Here is an 18,999-nt window from a genome sequence, read left to right on the forward strand (position 1 = left end):
CCATAGCTGTTATACCTGCTGAACGTATGACTGCTGAACAGATTACGATGACGGCATGACTGGATAGTTGCTGGCGATAGTTCTTATTAGAAAGCAATAACTTATCATTCGATTTTCTAACTTGTGTGATTGGATATCTCTTCCCTCTAGCAGAGTGTGTCTGAGCGATCGCATGCAATGCTCAACACCACTGTGAAGCTGGTATGGATCATTGTGAAGGCCCTATTTAGATCAACATGCATTGGGTTAACAGCTGAAGGGCGACAAGGGCTTAAGTTGGCACCTGAAATAGGTCAACATGGCTATGGCTGACAGGGTTGGAAGGTCGAAACAAGCATTAGGTCAACAATGGCAAGGACGACAGCCAAAAGGTCAACATTTCTTAACTTTTTTTGTCCCAAAAGTTGACATAGTTGACATGGACATCGCCTAAGGTTACCGCGTCTCCTCGCATGGCTCGCTGTGTTTGCCATGCTTCGGGCGCAGTGCCTCGCAGTGCTAGGCACAATATTATATTTTCTCTCCACACCATAGTGGATGGTAGGGTATGAAATACCACCTGCTCTTGTGACCTCAGCTTGTGTTGACCTTAGCCATGTTGACCTATTTCCGGTGTCGACCTAAGCACGGTCAACCTTCAATGGTCTAACCAATGCATGTTGACCTAAATAGGGTCTACCCTGTTAAGCTGGCCATACACTAGACAATGGTGCAGCAGACCAACATACACTAGACGATGTTGCAGCAGTCAGGGGCACAGGAGGAGCAAACTACTCCATAGTTAGAGCTGTCCACACACCATAGGCTTTATATAAACGTGTCTTATTGCACGGCCTGAATTTAGCTCCAGAACAGTAGGGTGGAATGGGTAAGTTTGATAACCGAACTGAATGATCAAGGATATTCTTCAGCCAGTTTTAGGCTGTGTACGAACAACATAAAGCACTATACACTGAACCATAATAATTCAACCCAGTCGTTTAGTTGGCTTGTATTGCATGATTCTCGTGCAGTGTATGGCTGCTTTACTTCTCCGAACTAATGTCAACAGCAACATTAGAACCTTTCCCCATGGAATCAGTTACAAACAATGCAAAAAAAAAAAAAAAGATCTCTCCTTTTCTACTGTATGTCCTGCCGGTTCTCACAGCCTAGAGATAGAGGAGCAACAGTCGTCCCAACCTTATAGAATTTGATTGATGCTCACATGAAGCACAACTTCTCAGAGGAGAGTGTACAACAGGTCACATCCAAGAATGGCGGCAGTTCGTCCACGGATTGCATTATGACTGCTCTGAGTAGAGAAATGCCAGGCACTGGCAGGTTAGTCATTAGTGAGTAATAGAACCAAGCACACAGATTAAGGCTTTTGGAAATAAATGACCCCCAGCCCCAGATTACTAAATCCTGCCAAACAGATGGGACAGAGTTGTTTTACACGGATGGCGCAATCTTGTAATTATAAAGCTAAATGCTGCTTATGCCATCTTCATTAGGAAATTCATTTATATTTTGCCTCATTAGATGTTTTTATGATGCCATCTATGTTTAAAGCAAAACTTGCTTATTATGTAGTTGTACTGCAGGTACATGGAGAATCTTAGTTAATGGATTTATATTTGTCAATCTCCTTTAATAAAATGTTTGTGATGCAAACCTACTGTAGAACTTCTTATCAACATTTGCTTTATGGTTGAAATTTCCAAAATAGTTTATTTCTTTATTTATTTTTATAATTAACCGCCATTTGTTCTTTGGACAACAGTGCAGATTCCAGCACTTACCGTAGTTGAGACATCTGCTGGTGAGCTTGGGAACTGCTCGGTCATCTCTGGATCAGGGTGGGAACTGATAGAGTGGCAGAGAGTAAACATCAGATGCTGAATGGAGGAGTTCTTTGCAACCGATTCTTCCCTGATTTGGAGTTACCCAATTATTACAGTAGTTCCCAAGAAGAAGGTACAGAGACATTAAAGGAAGAGAGCTGCCAGGGCCACTGTTATGGGATTGGAGACTGAAAAAGCACTCGAAAATCTGCTGTGACATGTCTGTGTTTGTGCCACCACTTCCTGTAACCACCCCATCGCACAGTCTCCTACTGTCAATCAGTTTGTGAATAAATTCGGTCAATGACTGTAAAGGCAAGAGCATCGGAGCATATGTGCAGTCACCAATAACAGTAAAACAAAAAAAAGGGGGGGGGGGGTGATGTAGAACTCGTATTTAGGCTCTATAAGCTCCAAGTTTCAAAAAAATAAGGGGATTAAGGGGGAAAAAATTGAAGAAATTGTTTATAAAAACAAATTATACTTGGATGCATGCAGCTCAGAAATGAGGTTTCTGTACTAGCCTCCCCCGTACCTTGTGAATATACACCCTTTGTACCTCTTACCCAGAAAAAGTAGCGTCTCCTTTGTGATTTCCTAAAGGCCAACAGGTTCTTATATAATGTCAAATTCTATTTTAAAATAAGAAATTTAAAGTTTTTAATGACGGAACTATGAATTAAACTCTAACAGCATCAAGTACAAGATAATTTGAGGATAGTCTTCCAAAGACACTCGAAAGAGCAGAAAAACATTGACCTAAACAGTCAAGTCAGTATACAAAAAATGGTTAAAGTATAAAAATATCCAAATCAAGTCTAGAGCTTATTCTGATAGAAATGGTATGGTAGGACTTGAAGTTGGACATTCATGCAAGATAGCCTGCAAAAATCCATTTGTTGAAGTAGTTCTGTAAGGAGGAATGACCCAAATTCTCTCCAAGCCAATGTACTGTACGTGACTGTTCAACAATTGTCAGTTACCTATCAACAACTATTATAAATATTTCATTGAAGTCTTTGTTACAGTAGAAAGTCTTCACCCAAATACTGAAACTGAGATGTCCGTATACTCTTTTCAAGGAATACATTTAATTTTGAACCATTCTGATTACTATATTATATTTAGAATGAAAAAGTATATCCCTATGTGTGTTATTTCATTTACTGTGTTCTCTTTATCCAGTTTTACGACTTAGATGAAAGCTGAATACATTAAAGGTTGCATTTATGCAGATAATCAGAAAAGTGCTCAAACTTTCCGCCACCACTGTTTATCTATTTAATAGAATGTTGCTTGTAATGCTAATAAGATTATTTTGTGAGAATGAATTTCACATCATTATGCATCAACCTCCTACGTTACACCAATACCAAGAGCAGACAAGCTCTTGAGACAAGTAGTCAAACAGAAACACAGATGATTTCCTTGTATGTCTTTCTTCTACTCCTTTCATTACAAGAGCTTCCTGTCCTTTGAAAGAAATAATTTATTTCCGTACTAAGGGTACAAGGATGGGCTCAAACATGGCACCCTGCCATGCAATCCTTTTTGAGGTGGTATATATTATTCAGAGGTGGTGATAGTGAGTGAGCTAAAATTATGGTAAATTTCAGAAAAGTACAGTAAATTTGCATAAAAATGTATTTACAGTCAATATTTAGCCACAACAAACAAATATGCAGCAAGTAAACATAGCATGGTAAAAAAATAATAATATATAAACCTCTAAAATGTTGAATGCAAATGTACCGTAATTATGCTAACTCGCTGGGCCAGAGACATTCAGCATTGTACAGCCATGTATGCACAATGCTTACAGCAGTCATACTTACACCCTAGCAGGTACTAGGAACATGTAAGTAGAAGTTTGTTAACTTTAAATGTTATAGAAAAGTACACAATTACTATTAGGTGTGCTTTAAATAATAAAACCTCTACACAGTTTAGAAGGTATAATCTTTCTTCTCGTGTTCAAATGAAAGCAGCAAAAAAAATACAACAATAATAATAATAATAATAATAATAATAATAATAATAATAAGTGTAAATGCAATAAAGAAAGTCAGACCAGCTGTGGCTGCAGAGGCAGAACTACCATTGGTGCAGCAGGGCCTAACGGGCCCACGGCTGCCCCTGTCACCCTCTTCCTGACACCCACTCTTTTTCTCTGTCACACTTTTCCTCCCCCTGCCTCTCCCTGTCACCCACTGCCACATTGCATATTGTAAACTTGGGTTGGAGGTGGAGGAGGGGGCCCAAATTATATATTTGCACCTGGGCCTAAGTTCCACTGCTTTGTGGCTGTGTTTACCAGTGCCCCATATAAGTGTCCCCAAAGCTCACCCATGGACACCAGCTTAATATTTTCCCAGTCCTGGAACTCCTAGGCCACAGAGACATTTTCCGGCTGCATTTTGCAGATGTGGCATCTCTGGTTGTACTTATGGTACATCATTTCCGCACCTCAAGCAGCAGCATTAGGTCAGTCGCTCAGATACTTATGTTGCCATCATCTGAAGTACTCCGCCATGCCCTTCTCTGTGGCTGACATATGTGATGTTGGGTCCATCTCTTGGCACTGCTCATTCTGTGCGCATTGCTATAGGCAACCATTATGCTGAACTTTGTATCAGTGAAATGAAGTAAGCAATATCTAGCTGGGACAGTGCTATATCTCATGGGCTTTCACAGTATATGCCTTCATATAAATATGGAGCTAAATAAAATGTGATCACCTCTAAATATAGTAATGTTTATTAAATATCCATGCCCAATTCTCCAATAATAATTGCCTATTTGCCACCTACAACAGACATTTTCCAGTTTTTATTGCTTGATCATAATTCAATTAAAGCAATTATTCATTTGTGTTGTTGGCGGTCATGGTCATTTTAACATATATACACATTGGGCAGTTGCCCATGGCGCCACAATTCTTGGCAACTTTGCACAGAGGAAGGTGGTGGACACACAATTAGAATGAGAATGGCTGTCAGAATGCTTACTGGTAGATACTGTAGCTGGAGCTATCCACCAATCAGAGTACCGGCAGCCCTTCACTGTATGGAAGGACTTGGAGAGATTGTGCGGGACCACAGGAGGGGCATTGTGAATAGTAAATAATTTAACCCCACACTCTCCACAGGTACTTAGTCTGGCCAGCTAATCATAGGGTACACCCGATGTCCCAGGAACAATCTGCAATTAGCGCTGTTCATTCCTGGAAGATTCATACACCATCGTATCATTTTTTTATTTGATACCTTTATTGTTGGAGAGTAGACCTCATATTGTTGCACATCATGTTGCTTTAGCTAATGTCTATCTGTGTAGCATCACTGTAAAAGTGTGATAGAACAAATGAGTAAGAAAGACAATTTGAGCTTTTTTGTGCGTAAACAAAACTAAAGGTGAGCTAATTGGTCCTTATGACCGACCTTGACTTTATTCGGATACTCTCGAGTTAGAGATTGGGAGTTTCAATGCACAAGGGTACATAGGTTACCATAAGATAATATAAATCAAGTTCCCCTACAGTGTTATTTTATCAAAGGCTAATTGGATTCCTGCAAGCCTCAAGAAACACTTAGAGATGACAGAGCTTTTAATATGCTTCTGACAGAAAACAAATTTATGTCTCCGTACCCAATGGCACCAAGAACACTTAAGGGCAGAAAAGAATCTGTTCTATAGCATTTTTTTTACATACAGTATGTGACTCAAGTTTCTGCTGCTGTAATGTCAACTATAGAGAAGAGGGTAAAGGTCGTCGGACATACTAGAACAATATGCATTGGGTTGAGCACTGAAGGCCAACAAGGCTTATGTAGACATATAAAATAGGTTGAGTTGACTAAGGACGACAGGGTTGGAAGGTCGACACAAGCATTCAGTCAACAATGGGAAAGTCGACAGTCAAAAGGTTGACGTGAGTATTTCTTGTCCCAAATGTCGACACCGTGAAAGTGTATGGTGCCTCACTGTGCTTAATGTTACCTTCCTGGCTGTTGCAGCGACCAGTGGCGCCGCTGATGGCTGCCTAGGCGCTGTGCAGCTTGGCCAAATATGTTCCATGTGTGATAACTGTACTGTCTCTCTGCTTGTATTGTTACCTACCTGGCTGTTTCTGTGACCAGTGGCGCCGCTGATGGCTGCCTAGGCGCTGTTCAGCTCGGTGGGTATGTGCTCCCTATGTGATAACTGTACTTAATGTTACCTTCCTGGCTGTTGCAGCGACCAGTGGCGCCGCTGATGGCTGCCTAGGCGCTGTGCAGCTCGGCGGGTATGTGTTCCCCACATGTAATGTCTTAATGTAATATATGTAATGCCTTCACCCCCCCACCTTCATCCCTGCTTGATGCTGCACTGTAAATCCACAAAAAATTCCTAGTGTGCGCAAGCATACATGGCCAATAAAGTTGATTCTGATTCTGATTCTATTTGATTCTTCCACCACACCGTGGTGGATGGTAGGGCATGACATACCGACTGTCGACACATGTCGGCTCAAAAAAAAAGGGAAAACCTCATGCAAACATTTTAATTGTCAACCTTCCCATTGTCATCCTAGTGCTTGTGTCAACCTTTCAATCCTGTCGACCTTAGCCAAGTCGGCCTATTTCATGTCTCAACCTAAGCCTTGTCGACCTAAATAGAGTTGACGTAACACTGTATCCGGGAGGAGCGATAGGAGAACCAGACTATTGTTTGTACAACTAATATATTGTACTCTCTGCTAGAATAGAAGAACTTACAACAAAAAAGACAAAGCCAGAATACAACAATGTTTTCTAGCTCAACTTTCTGTAAACTAAAAGCTATAATACAATAGGAATACTATAGGGACCTTATTCAGATCCATTTGCACGGCGGTGCAGTCCATTAGCATATGGGAATACCCAGCATTTCATGGGCATTCCCATGAGAACCATGGGTGTTCTTATGCTAATGGGCCGATGATGCGGGTGCGGGGGGCGGGCAGCTGACATCACCAGATGTCAGCTGCCCACACTTAGAATGTGCACAAAGATCTAAGGTTGCTCTGAACATGTTCCGCATCATTCGATGGTCTGCGCCCAGTGAATGATGTGGGTGTTCCCCCCGTAGGCTGCGAATGGATGTTCGCAGCCTGTCTAATTCTTCCTATTTGTGCAGGATGGGATTTTTTTTTTACCCCCCTAACCCTCTTTTTATACTTACCAAGTCCCAGGTCATCCACAGCAGGCCTCCGGCATCTTCTCCAGGGCCTCCAGCGGTCCCAGGAATGCATTGCGCGAGTGTGCGTGCGCGCCGGTGACGTCACCGGTGCGGGTGCACACCCACGCAATGCATTCCTGGGACTGCTGGAGACCAAGAGAAGATGCCGGAGGCCTGCTGTGGATGCCCGGGGACTGCGTGGACGCCGAGGGACCACCGGACACCATCGGGGGACAGGTAAGTAAGCCTAAAACTAAATATTATAAAAACCGAAAAATTACCCTATCCGAAATGCTCGTGGTCCCGAGCATTTCGGATAGGGGATACTCAACCTGTATTTTGAACCTGCCTATTGTTTGTACAACTATTATATTGTAGTATCTGCTAGAATAAAAGAACTTACAATAAAAAAAGCCAGAATATAGTATTATTATTTAGCTCATCTCTGTAAACTAAAACTATAATAAACGAGGACTACTGTAAAGGTGTGTGCACACGGCTAGATTTGGCAAAATATCTGGGCGTTCCCGACCAATTGAAATTACCAATTGCTCAAATCCATGTGTATGACCGATATTGATGACGATGCGCGAACCCGCCGGTCGTTGATAGAGGTCTAAGGTCTTTCCTGCATGCAGAAAGATCATAGACCAATCTTTAGCGATGTGTACCAATCGTTTCATGTGTGTGCATGATGAACCATTTGATAAAGCTGATTGACCACCATCTCCACCATTGTTAAAGATCAATAGTTCATGTGTAATCGTTTGTACAATCGTTCACTATTTGACATCAAATCGTTTGTAAAGGAGTTCTGAGGAAATCGTTAAGGAGATTGGATCATTTGCTAAATCTTTCTGTGTGTATGCACCTTTAGGACACTCTTCTGTACAATGGTATGTGTTTGCTTTAGACAAGCAGTGTTCTACAGGTCTTGTCTATTTCTTGATGTAAATATACTATGAAAGAAGCATATTTTGGTTCCCCCAGCACACTGAATGATATCAGTAACCAGATTCAAATGAATTAATGTGAATGAATTCACATGATAATAGAATTCAGAGATCTTGGTTACTATATATATGGAAAGCCCCCAAGCCAATCGTCAAGCATTCTCTGTGAATTGGGGTTGCCTTTAAATATATTAACCTACACATTAATTGTGAGGTCTGGTTTAAGGTTCCTCGCTCTATCAGTAAGATACATTTAGAAAGGGACTTAAATGCAACTTAGACTTGTTATTAGACAAGCCTGAAATTAGTTGGGTACGTGATCAAAAGACCTTTTAAACATGATAGCACCACTTTATTCGCCCAGGAGAAAAATTTAATTTGAAGTTAATATTATGATGTTTCCCTGATTTGAATTATGCAACAATCGAAACATCGATTTAAACATTGTAAGCATTTTTTTTAAATCTTAGAAATACCAGTAATATGGGTTTTAAATTGGTTATTTCAAAGACTTTTGCACCGACATTGTTGAATTTATAATGCCATGCATGGTACAGTATTATACAATTTATCCAACTGGTAACAACGGGGAATATTGATTGATGCCTGAGCAATGAATAACATGGTAATTATTAAGAAGGTGAGGGACAAACTTCTGTCTCCTGTGCTGGGTTAAAGAGATGTGTGTGCCTAGAGTTTGTACAAACATTACGTGATCTCTTTCCATTTAAGAGGTTTCTAGGTCAGGAGCAAGAATAAGTGTCTACTTGTAACAATAAATCCTATTGGCCTCCTATTGCTCTGGCAGCATAATTTCATGGCTGCCACAGGGAACACACCGCAAGGCTCTTACATTTAATAATATCCATCTCTTTCATTTCTCTCCATTTCGAACATTTTCTACATTAATCTACTCTAAATTGTGCCGTTGTTAGGTCGTAAATAATCATATTTTCTCCTTTGTGTTCAGTGGCTTGTGTTTGGATATTCAGATATGCTTTGGCATCCGAGATGAATAAAATCACTGGAGCTATAGAAAACAGTAAATTGGCACCAGTGCATCACAATTTATGAAGAGCATCAAGATTTCAGTGTATGGAGTGTATCATGATTTCACTGTACAGCACAGAGCGTATCATGATTTGCGTGTATGCAGTGCATCATGATTTCAGTGTATGGAGTGCATCATGATTTCAGTGTATGGAGTGCATCATGATTTCAGTGTATAGCGTGCATCATGATTTCAGTGTATGGAGTGCATCATGATTTCAGTGTATAGCGTACATCATGATTTCAGTGTATGGAGTGCATCATGATTTCAGTGTATGGAGTGCATCATGATTTCAGTGTATAGCGTGCATCATGATTTCAGTGTATGGAGTGCATCATGATTTCAGTGTATATAGTGCATCATGATTTCAGTGTATAGCGTACATCATGATTTCAGTGTATGGAGTGCATCATGATTTCAGTGTATAGTGTACATCCTGATTTCAGTGTATAGAGTGCATCATGAATTCAGTGTATGGAGTGCATCATGATTCCAGTGTATGGAGTGCATCATGATTTCAGTGTATGGAGTGCATCATGATTCCAGTGTATGGAGTGCATCATGATTTCAGTGTATGGAGTGCATCATGATTTCAGTGTATGGAGTGCATCATGATTTCAGTGCATAGCGTACATCATGATTTCAGTGTATGGAGTGCATCATGATTTCAGTGTATGGAGTGCATCATGATTTCAGTGTACAGTATATAGTGCATCATGATTTCAGTGTATAGCGTACATCATGATTTCAGTGTATGGAGAGCATCATGATTTCAGTGTATGGAGTGCATCATGATTTCAGTGTATGGAGTGCATCATGATTTCAGTGTATAGTGTACATCATGATTTCAGTGTAAAGCACGGAGAGCATCATGATCTCTGTGTATAGTGTGCATCATGATTTCAGTGTATAGCGTACATCATGATTTTAGTGTACAGCACGGAGTGCATCATGATTTCAGTGTACAGCACGGAGTGCATCATGATTTCAGTGTACAGCATGGAGTGCATCATGTTTCTGTGTATAGTGTGCATCATGATTTCAGTGTATAGCGTACATAATGATTTTAGTGTACAGCACAGAGTACATCATGATTTCAGTGTACAGCACGGAGAGCATCATGATTTCATTGTATGGAATGCATCATGATTTCAGTGTACAGCACGGAGAGCATCATGATTTCAGTGTATAGAGTGCATCATGATTTCAGTGTATAGTGTGAATCATGATTTCAGTGTATAGCGTACATCATGATTTTAGTGTATGGAGTGCTTATGATTTCAGTGTATAGCATGCATCATGATTTCAGTGTATGGAGCGCATCATGATTTCAGTGTATGGAGCGCATCATGATTTCAGTGTATGGAGTGCATCATGATTTCAGTGTATAGTGTGAATCATGATTTCAGTGTATAGAGTGCTTCATGATTTCAGTGTATGGAGTGCATCATGATTTCAGTGTATAGCGTACATCATGATTTCAGTGTACAGCACGGAGTGAATCATGATTTCAGTGTACAGCACGGAGTGAATCATGATTTTAGTGTATGGCGTGTATCCTGATTTCAGTGTATGGAGTGCATCATGATTTCAGTGTATGGAGTGCATCATGATTTCAGTGTACAGCACAGAGTGCATCATGATTTCAATGTATAGTGTGAATCATGATTTCAGTGTATGGAGTGCATCATGATTTCAGTGTATGGAGTGCATCATGATTTCAGTGTATGGCGTGCATCATGATTCCAGTGTATAGCGTGCATCATGATTTCAGTGTATGGAGTGCATCATGATTCCAGTGTATAGCGTGCATCATGATTTCAGTGTATGCAGTGCATCATGATTTCAGTTTATGCAGTGCATCATGATTTCAGTGTATGGAGTGCATCATGATTTAGTGTATAGTGTGCATCATGATTTGAGTGTATGCAGTGCATCATGATTTAGTGTATAGTGTGCATCATGATTTCAGTGTATGGAGAGCATCATAATTTCTGTGTATAGTGTGCATCATGATTTCAGTGTATGGCGTGCATCATGATTATTAGCATATATGCATGTGCAGAGCCAAAACGTTCGTGAATCAGGTCCAATTTTGTTTTTGTGGCCCCCACTCTTAATTCTCAGTAGGGATTCCCTACAGGTGATTATAGATCACCTGCACATAGCATAATCAATCACATTCTATAAAATGATTGGTTGAAGCTGATGCTAACAGCAACTTCTCCACTCTCTAGGTTTGATTTATCTCCCCTGAAGTCTCATTAGCATATATGGGGGGTTTTTAGAGGACAACCCGTTTTACCCTTTTAACTTCTTTACTAGAGATGGGTCGTTCGTGAACGATCCGGTTCTTTTGAACGGTTCCTTCCAAAGAACGAGGGATCCGCCGATCCCAAAATGGTGATCCGGATCAGTTTCGCTTTACATTACATACAATACAATGCATTGCTTGAGCTCAGCACTGCCACCTTTGGCAGCTGAGATATTTTCTTCTAATTGGAGACGGAGTGAATAGAAAAACAAGGCTGCTTGTGCTGTTGCTGTTGCTGCTGCTGCTGTGTCATGTGCAGATCTAGATTCTTCTTGAAGCCCTGAAGGAGGTCAACAGCAGACTCAGCAGAGGCATTGCAAGATTGCTTCACCATCTTCTACTAGTACAGTCTCACAGAAAGTTGTGTAGAAGTATGAACACACATTCTCACAGACACACAGACTTTAGTTAGGCAGTGCACATGTTTTTTTTTTTTTTTACTAGATCTGAGTTTGCTGGGCTGTGTAGTACTTTTAACTTTAATTTGGAGGGGGAGGGGGCCTTCTTTTAACTTTCATTTGGAGGGGGGGGGGGGGCTTGGCAATGAGCAAATTTAGTCCCCCTTGGCAATGAACAAATTTAATCCCCCTTGGCAACGAGCAAAATTAATACCCCTTTTACACCGCCGCAAAACCCCGGGTCTTCAGCGGGTCAGACTCCGGTCAGCGGCAGTGTAAATGGGACACGCCGTGTTCCTTTACACGGGACTTCTACCCAGGTCCTGGGAACTGGATTGTTCGTCAGACAAGCGTTGGTCAGACAGTCACTAGGTCGACATGCAGAAAGGTCGACATGGGAAGAGGTCGACATGGAACGGTCGACGTGGTTTTAGGTCGACTTGGACGTTAGGGTGACATGAGGAAGGTCGAAAGGTCATAAGGTCGACATGGGGTTTTCGCTGTTTTTTGACCCGAATGTCAACACAGTTGGAAGTGAAATCGGACCCTCGCATCGCTCGCAATGCTTCGGGCACAGTGGCTCACTTCGCTTGCCACACTATTATAATCTCACTCCATGCCCTAGTGGATGGAAGGGCATGAAATACCGCCTGTCGGCACATGTCGGCTCAAAAAACAGTGAAAATCCCCATGTCGACCTTATGACCTGTCGACCTTCCTCATGTTGACCTATAACCATGTAGACCTTGTTCCATGTCGACGTAAAACCACGTCGACCTGTAACCACGCCGACTTTTTCAACACACCCTGTATGTTACCTTGTCATTTGTTTTTTATAAATAAACGTACTACTACTACTAACCACGTCGACCTTGTTCAATGTCGACCTAAAACCACGTCGACCTAAAACCATGTCGACCTTTCAGCATGTCGACCTAATGTCGACCTAGTTCAGTCAACCAAATGACTGTTTCCCCAGGTCCTGACCATGGTAGAACATGACTATGACCTGGGTAGAGGGCAGTCGGTGTAAATGGGTACACTGGGTCATCTGACCCGGCTCCCATTTACATCAATGGGGGACCGCAGCATCCGCAGGTTGGACAGGGGGGCACAGACAGCCTGCGCTGCTGTCTGCTATATTCAGCAGACAGCAGCGGAGGAGGTGAATGGATGCCGGTGTGAGGCATCCATTCACCTCCAGGTCTATGGCTGGAGGGGTGCACGGGGGCTGGGGGCAGCCCAGCAGCTTACCTTGGTGCTGGGCTGTCCCCAGCACGGCGATCAGTGGTCCCGGCGGGGATCACCGCGGGCCTGGCGCTTGGAGATGATGTCATTACATTTCTCTAAAATGTGCAATATACAGAACGCTTTAAGGAGCCGCATCCCGCTGTAAGCTCCTCTTCTCCTTCTGACACCCTCTGTGTACTCCCTGGCTAGCAGCTGTACATGTACCAGAGACATGGTATCTTCTACTCTAGTAAGCCAGTATCCCCTAAATGTATCATCGGGGAACCGCAGCAGGAATCTCCGATCCCTGCTGCGATCCCCCTTTCAGCGCCGTCGGCCGCATCCCCATAGGTTTCTATGGGGGATGCGAAGCTGCCCGATGTATCAACATCAGGCAGCCCGGCTTCGCACCCCTGGGCTACCGCCATTCTGAGATGGCGATAGCCCATTGTAGTCTATGCCTACACATCGCACTGCCCGGCTCGGATGAGAGGGCCTATTGGGGAGATATTCAAGGGGAGGGGCTACAGGCTAATTGTAGTAGTAGTACAGAGACCGGTAGCCCCACAGGAAGAGACCCTGAGATATATAAGGGGGCAAACCCAACGTATTCAATATTCAATTATCTACTGTGTTTACCACGCAGGGCTATTCAATTATTAGTCAATTTCCCCTGTGTGTAAAACCATAGATTCTGCGGGCTAATACTGTGGAGAACAATCTATGTTAAGTGCACCACCTAGGTCAGGGTTAGAGAACCTTTGGCCCCAGCTGTTGTTGGACTACACATCCCAGCATTCCCAGCAACAGTTTTATCATGGCCAAATAGCAAATTGTAGCAGGGCATGCTGGGATGTGTAGTCCAACAACAGCTGGAGGGCCAAAGGTTCCCCATCTCTGACCTACGACTTTGCTCTGTTTCTGGACTTCCCTCTTAACGAATGATTGCTATTACCTGTTCTAAACAGGTAAATGGGTAAAAAAGGTGTTTCCACACAGGTAATAACAATCAAACATTAAGAGGGAAGTCCAGAAACAGAGCATTGTGTCCCTCCTGGAAAGGGTCATGTTGGGAGGTATGGTACACTAACTCAAACCATAAATAACTGTCTTTTTTACACAAAGTGAGCCGCAGAGCCGCCCAAATGATCTAGATCTTTTCACTGACCGACCCGGGTCGACCCGGGTCCGCTCAGTGAGCCGTTTTGCCCATCTCTATTCTTTACCACTGCCTTCTAAACCTTATTATATAAAAATGTGTCTTGTCTCAAGTCAAATGAAATGTCTGCAGCTGGCAGACTAAGGATTCTAGTACACAGGCAACTGAGCACATGAAAAAATCATGCTGACCGGAGATACAATGTATTATTTAACAGTAATTAAATCTAAGTCCTTTTTTTGAGAGTAGTTTCCCTTTATAGTTCCATAAGAGCATAGGCTTTCTGCAAAGGACTTAAAAAGAATAGACTTGTAAGATATATGTTGATGCCTGTTAAAAGAGGAGGGTGACAACAGAATAGATTTCAGAACATAATGTCGTTCTATAAAAGTATCTTCAAATAGCCACGGAGTCATGTTTTTGGCAAGATGAAATCGACACCCTATGCCCTTGACAATGACCTCAATCGCTTACAATGAAAGCTTTGTTCAAGCTTCCAGTGATACTGTAGCGTGCCTATTTATATATAATATCGCTACTTAAGGCTCTGTTTGCCTCCAATTTCCTTTGATATTTTATGATTTTTTTTGACCAAAGAGATAATGATTATACCGTGGCCGACCATATTTACAGATTGCAATGCTTTATACGCAGGGCTGTAGCAGGCAATGGGGCAGATGTATTAAGACAGGAGAAGTGATAAAGTGGAAGTTGATAATGCATCAGCCAATCAGCTGCTCGCAGTCATTTTTCAAACCCAGACCCCAGCAACCGCCTCCTGGCTGCCAATCATTTTGCGAATGACCTGGCAAGTGAAATACTCTCTGAAGGTGTTCGCAACATGGGTTTTGTACATGGGCATGAGCGACATCTGCAGATGAATTTGGACCTGTGCAAACCTCCCACTCACCATGTGACATCAGGATGTCACTATGGGCCTTATTCTGGTCTGTGCGGCCGGAGCCGAATATGCGGCCAGGACCGTGCGTCCTAAACCCCGCCTTCCGTACGGATCGCTCACTCCGTCCGAATGCGGTAAGCCGCTGACCGCACGGAGCACGAGTGGATTTCTCATGTATACACCTCCTCCATCTCTGGGAACCTCCCCCATCATTCGATGGTCGCAGACCATCGAATGCAGGACCGAGTGGTCAGGCAGCTCCCGCGAGCTCAGACCACTCGGGCATTTCTCCGTGCAAAAGCAGGGATCTGGGTGGGCAGCTGACATCCGGCAATGTCATATGTCCGCCTCCTACACGTGCGTCACGGCCGCATTACCATACGTACTCCCAGCGTTTTCATGGGAACGCCCATGAAACGCGGGGCGTATGCATATGTTAATGAGTCCAAACAGCCCTTCACGCCCCTCTCCTCCCCCTGTTCGTAGTGTAAACAATTCATGCGGAATTTGGACGTATGTCCCTTTCGCACATGCGCAGATATGCCTCTGCGCATGCGCAAACACAAAACATCGGCGGAACGAACGCACGCGGACATATCTGCACCAACCAGAATAAGGGCCTATGAGAGGGCATGGCTTGCAAGAGCCATAAAGAGACAGAGTATGGATTAGGACGCCACGGCTAACTCTGTGGGCCGTATTCAATGCTGCCGGCGAGGGGATTAAACAATGGGGATCCCTGAAAATAAGTGATCCTAGCCCTTTAACCTCCGTGCCGGCCGCTCACTCTATTCCGCGTTCCAGGGGAATCCTCGCTGTCAGAGAATGGCAAGGATTCCCCCAAACAGGGAGGCTCGCGGCTAATGCAGGGAGCCCGCTGCATTTAGCCGCGAGCCTCGCTGTTTTAGCAGTCGCACGCGTCGTTTCCCCCTCGTCACAAAAACCTAGCGAGGGGGAAATGTTGTGTTCAGTGGGTCAGTTGAATGCTGACCCTGCGAGCTGTGTTTGAATGCACCTCTGTGCTGGGTCTAGGCTGTGGGTTGCAGAACACTTAGGTGTGGATGCGGCTAACATGTGCACATCTCTGAATCGGCTGTGGCGGCCCTGCTGCAGAGTAAGGGCCGGATTCAGCTTGGATCGCAAAAGCAAAATCTTTCTGTAATAGGCAAAACCATGTGCACTGCAGGTGGGGAAAATGTAACCTGTGCAGAGAGAGTTAGATTTGGGGGAGCTATTTTATTTCTGTGCAGGGGCAATAGTGGCTGCTTTACTTTTACACTGCTTTTACATTTCTGTTTGAATGCACCCCACCCAAGTCTCTGCCCTTGTTTCATCTGCCCCACCTACAAGATCTGTCTGTAAGAATATTGCAGGTTTTTTTTTTATATGTTGAGATGCTCATACTAGAACAGGGCTGGGCAACACCGGCCCTCCATATGTTAATGAACTACACATCCCAGGATGCTTTGCATTAGTTTTGCTATGTGGCCATGCTGAAACTGATGCAAGGCATGCTGGGATGTGTAGTTCATCAACATCTGGAGGGCCGGTGTTGCCCAGCCCTATACTAGAAGAATCCAGTCTATGACCAGATCTGCTATAGTTAAATGCTAGGACAAGTGATCATTCATGTTGGGGGACGTGTGGTCTGATAATGCAGGTGGTGTAGACAAATATATTTATATCCTGAAACAGAATTATGTTGTTAGTTTGCTGACTGGCCTGGTGGTCCAACAGTTGTAGCAAAATAACCTCTGGCCATTCACACAGTGTTCACATGTGTTCTAAAAATGCATTTTTTTCCATTCAATTCTACAACCCCTCCTCTTCACTCTCTTGTCTTTGGCCACCCCTACTTTGCCCTCTCTTCCTTATTGTGATTACCCAGATGCCCTAAACATGGGTGAATAACATACTCTCCACTTTGACTTCTCTACAATACAATGCTTTTTTGCATAGTGTAATCACTATACTATGGGGGTTATTCTGTTTGATTCGCAAGGCTGCAAATCCGCAGTCTTGCGAGTCCACGAAACCCCGCCCGGCGAATGACACCCCCCTCGAAGTGCGGGTTCGCCCGCACAGGCTGCGAATGGATGTTTTTCATAAACATCCATTCACATGTCTCGGGTAACCGCCCGCGGCCATCGAAAGATGTGGTGCCTGCACGCATATAAAAGTGACTAGCACCGGATGTCAGCTGCCCGCCCCCCGCACCCGCATCACTGTCTCATTACCATGAGAACACTGGGTGTTCTCATGGGAACGCCCATGTAACGCTGGGCGTTCCCATATGCTAATTAGGCAGCCCGGCGCCCCCACCCATCTCCGCCCCCTCCGCATGCCGTCATGGGTGCATGCACCTGACGAACCGAAAGTTTGCTGTGGGTGCACCCACCCTACGCCTGCACATGAGCAAAAACACGCCTGCGCATGCACAGACGCGCACCATCGGTCCTCCATGCGAATGCACAGAGGACCGAATGGATTAGAATAACCCCCTATATGTATTGACATACACTAGTTTGTATCAGTCTGTACTTATGTACATTAAATAGTTGTCTGTTATTTCCCGTCTGTACGGTGCTATTAAACTTATTTGGCACACCTTCCATTTGCTCGCATCAAAGGCTAGGCATCTGAGAAAGAGGCTTGACCTCCTGGCAGGAGGTGTGACCTCACAGAAAATGACATATCGTTGAGCCATGTCCTCGATTTCCAACAAGCACTCTTGGAGCAAGCACTGGGATAATTGGGAGGTATGCTATTGGCATCTTATGAATAAAAGATAATAATAATATTTATTTTATTTTATTTTTTAACAGTTTCTTATATAGCGCACACATATTCCGCAGCGCTGTACAGAGAATATTTGAACATTCACATCAGTCCCTGCCCCAGCGAAGCTTACAATCTATATTCCCTACCACATGTACACACACATATACAGACCATTCGAGGGTTAATTGGTTGGGAGCCAATTAGCCTACCAGTATATTTTTGGATTGTTGGAGGAAACTGGAGTACCCGGAGGAAACCCACGCAACTACGGGGAGAATATACAAACTCCGCACAGTTAGAGCCATGGTGAGAATTGAACCCATGACCTCAATGCTGTCAAGGTAGTAATGCTAACCATTACACCATCCGTACTGCCCCGGATAATTTATTAATAATAATAATAATAATAATAATAATAATAATAATAATAATAAAAAAGAATTTAGACTCATTACAGTTTCCAAATGTTATCTTGCCTATAGACGACTGGGATGAACTTACTCCTCTTATCAATATCACAGACATTTGCTAAGCTACAGAAAATGTCTGTTCGTGTCTCTCCCTCCCTGCTATACTTATCAGTCTTTTCATTTCTCAGTTCCAAATCCAATTCACTATATGTTACTGAAATGGCTTTTTTTTTTTTGCCACATTTCTCTGAAAGAACATTAATGTTCCTGTGGATCATTATGCTAGTTGTCAACAAGTTTAGCAGTTCATCAATTCTTGGCACGACATAAGGTGTCAATATTAGAAGCCTCATTGAGGTAATGAGAATCTACCAAAATAGACTTAGAATTGTGTCTAGCTATATATAAACTGAAGAGGAGAGACTGTATTCCTGCGTGAAACGAGAATGACAACTTCCCCAATAATAACTTACAATAGAGGCTAACAGGTAGGTGTACAGAAGTGCGCCAAAGTTCCATGTACTGTACTATGTACAGTAGGTGTCAAAAAATATTTACTGCCCTAGTTATGTTTTGTGTCATCATATAGCGTGCAATTATCTACATAAGTATAATTGAATGATGTTTGTGTTTGTGTGTGTGTGTGTGTGTGTGTGTGTGTATGGATGTTCCACGATAACTCTCGTAAATAAATAATCGTCTTCAAACTTTGCACACTACCTTTTCATCTTAAGGGACAATCTAAGTTCAAATATGGGTTTCATCGGACGACCCCTT

The 18,999-nt window shown here is 43.1% G+C and overlaps 1 protein-coding gene across 3 annotated transcripts in view; it reads left to right on the forward strand.

The window, feature by feature from the left end:
- Nucleotides 1-18,999, forward strand: part of CADM2 (cell adhesion molecule 2) — a 1,292,583-nt gene that overhangs the window by 877,550 nt on the left and 396,034 nt on the right. The window lies entirely within an intron of this gene.

Source organism: Crinia signifera, chromosome 2 (genome assembly GCF_055691185.1).
Source record: "Crinia signifera chromosome 2, ASM5569118v1, whole genome shotgun sequence".
NCBI classification, from domain to species: Eukaryota; Metazoa; Chordata; class Amphibia; order Anura; family Myobatrachidae; genus Crinia; species Crinia signifera.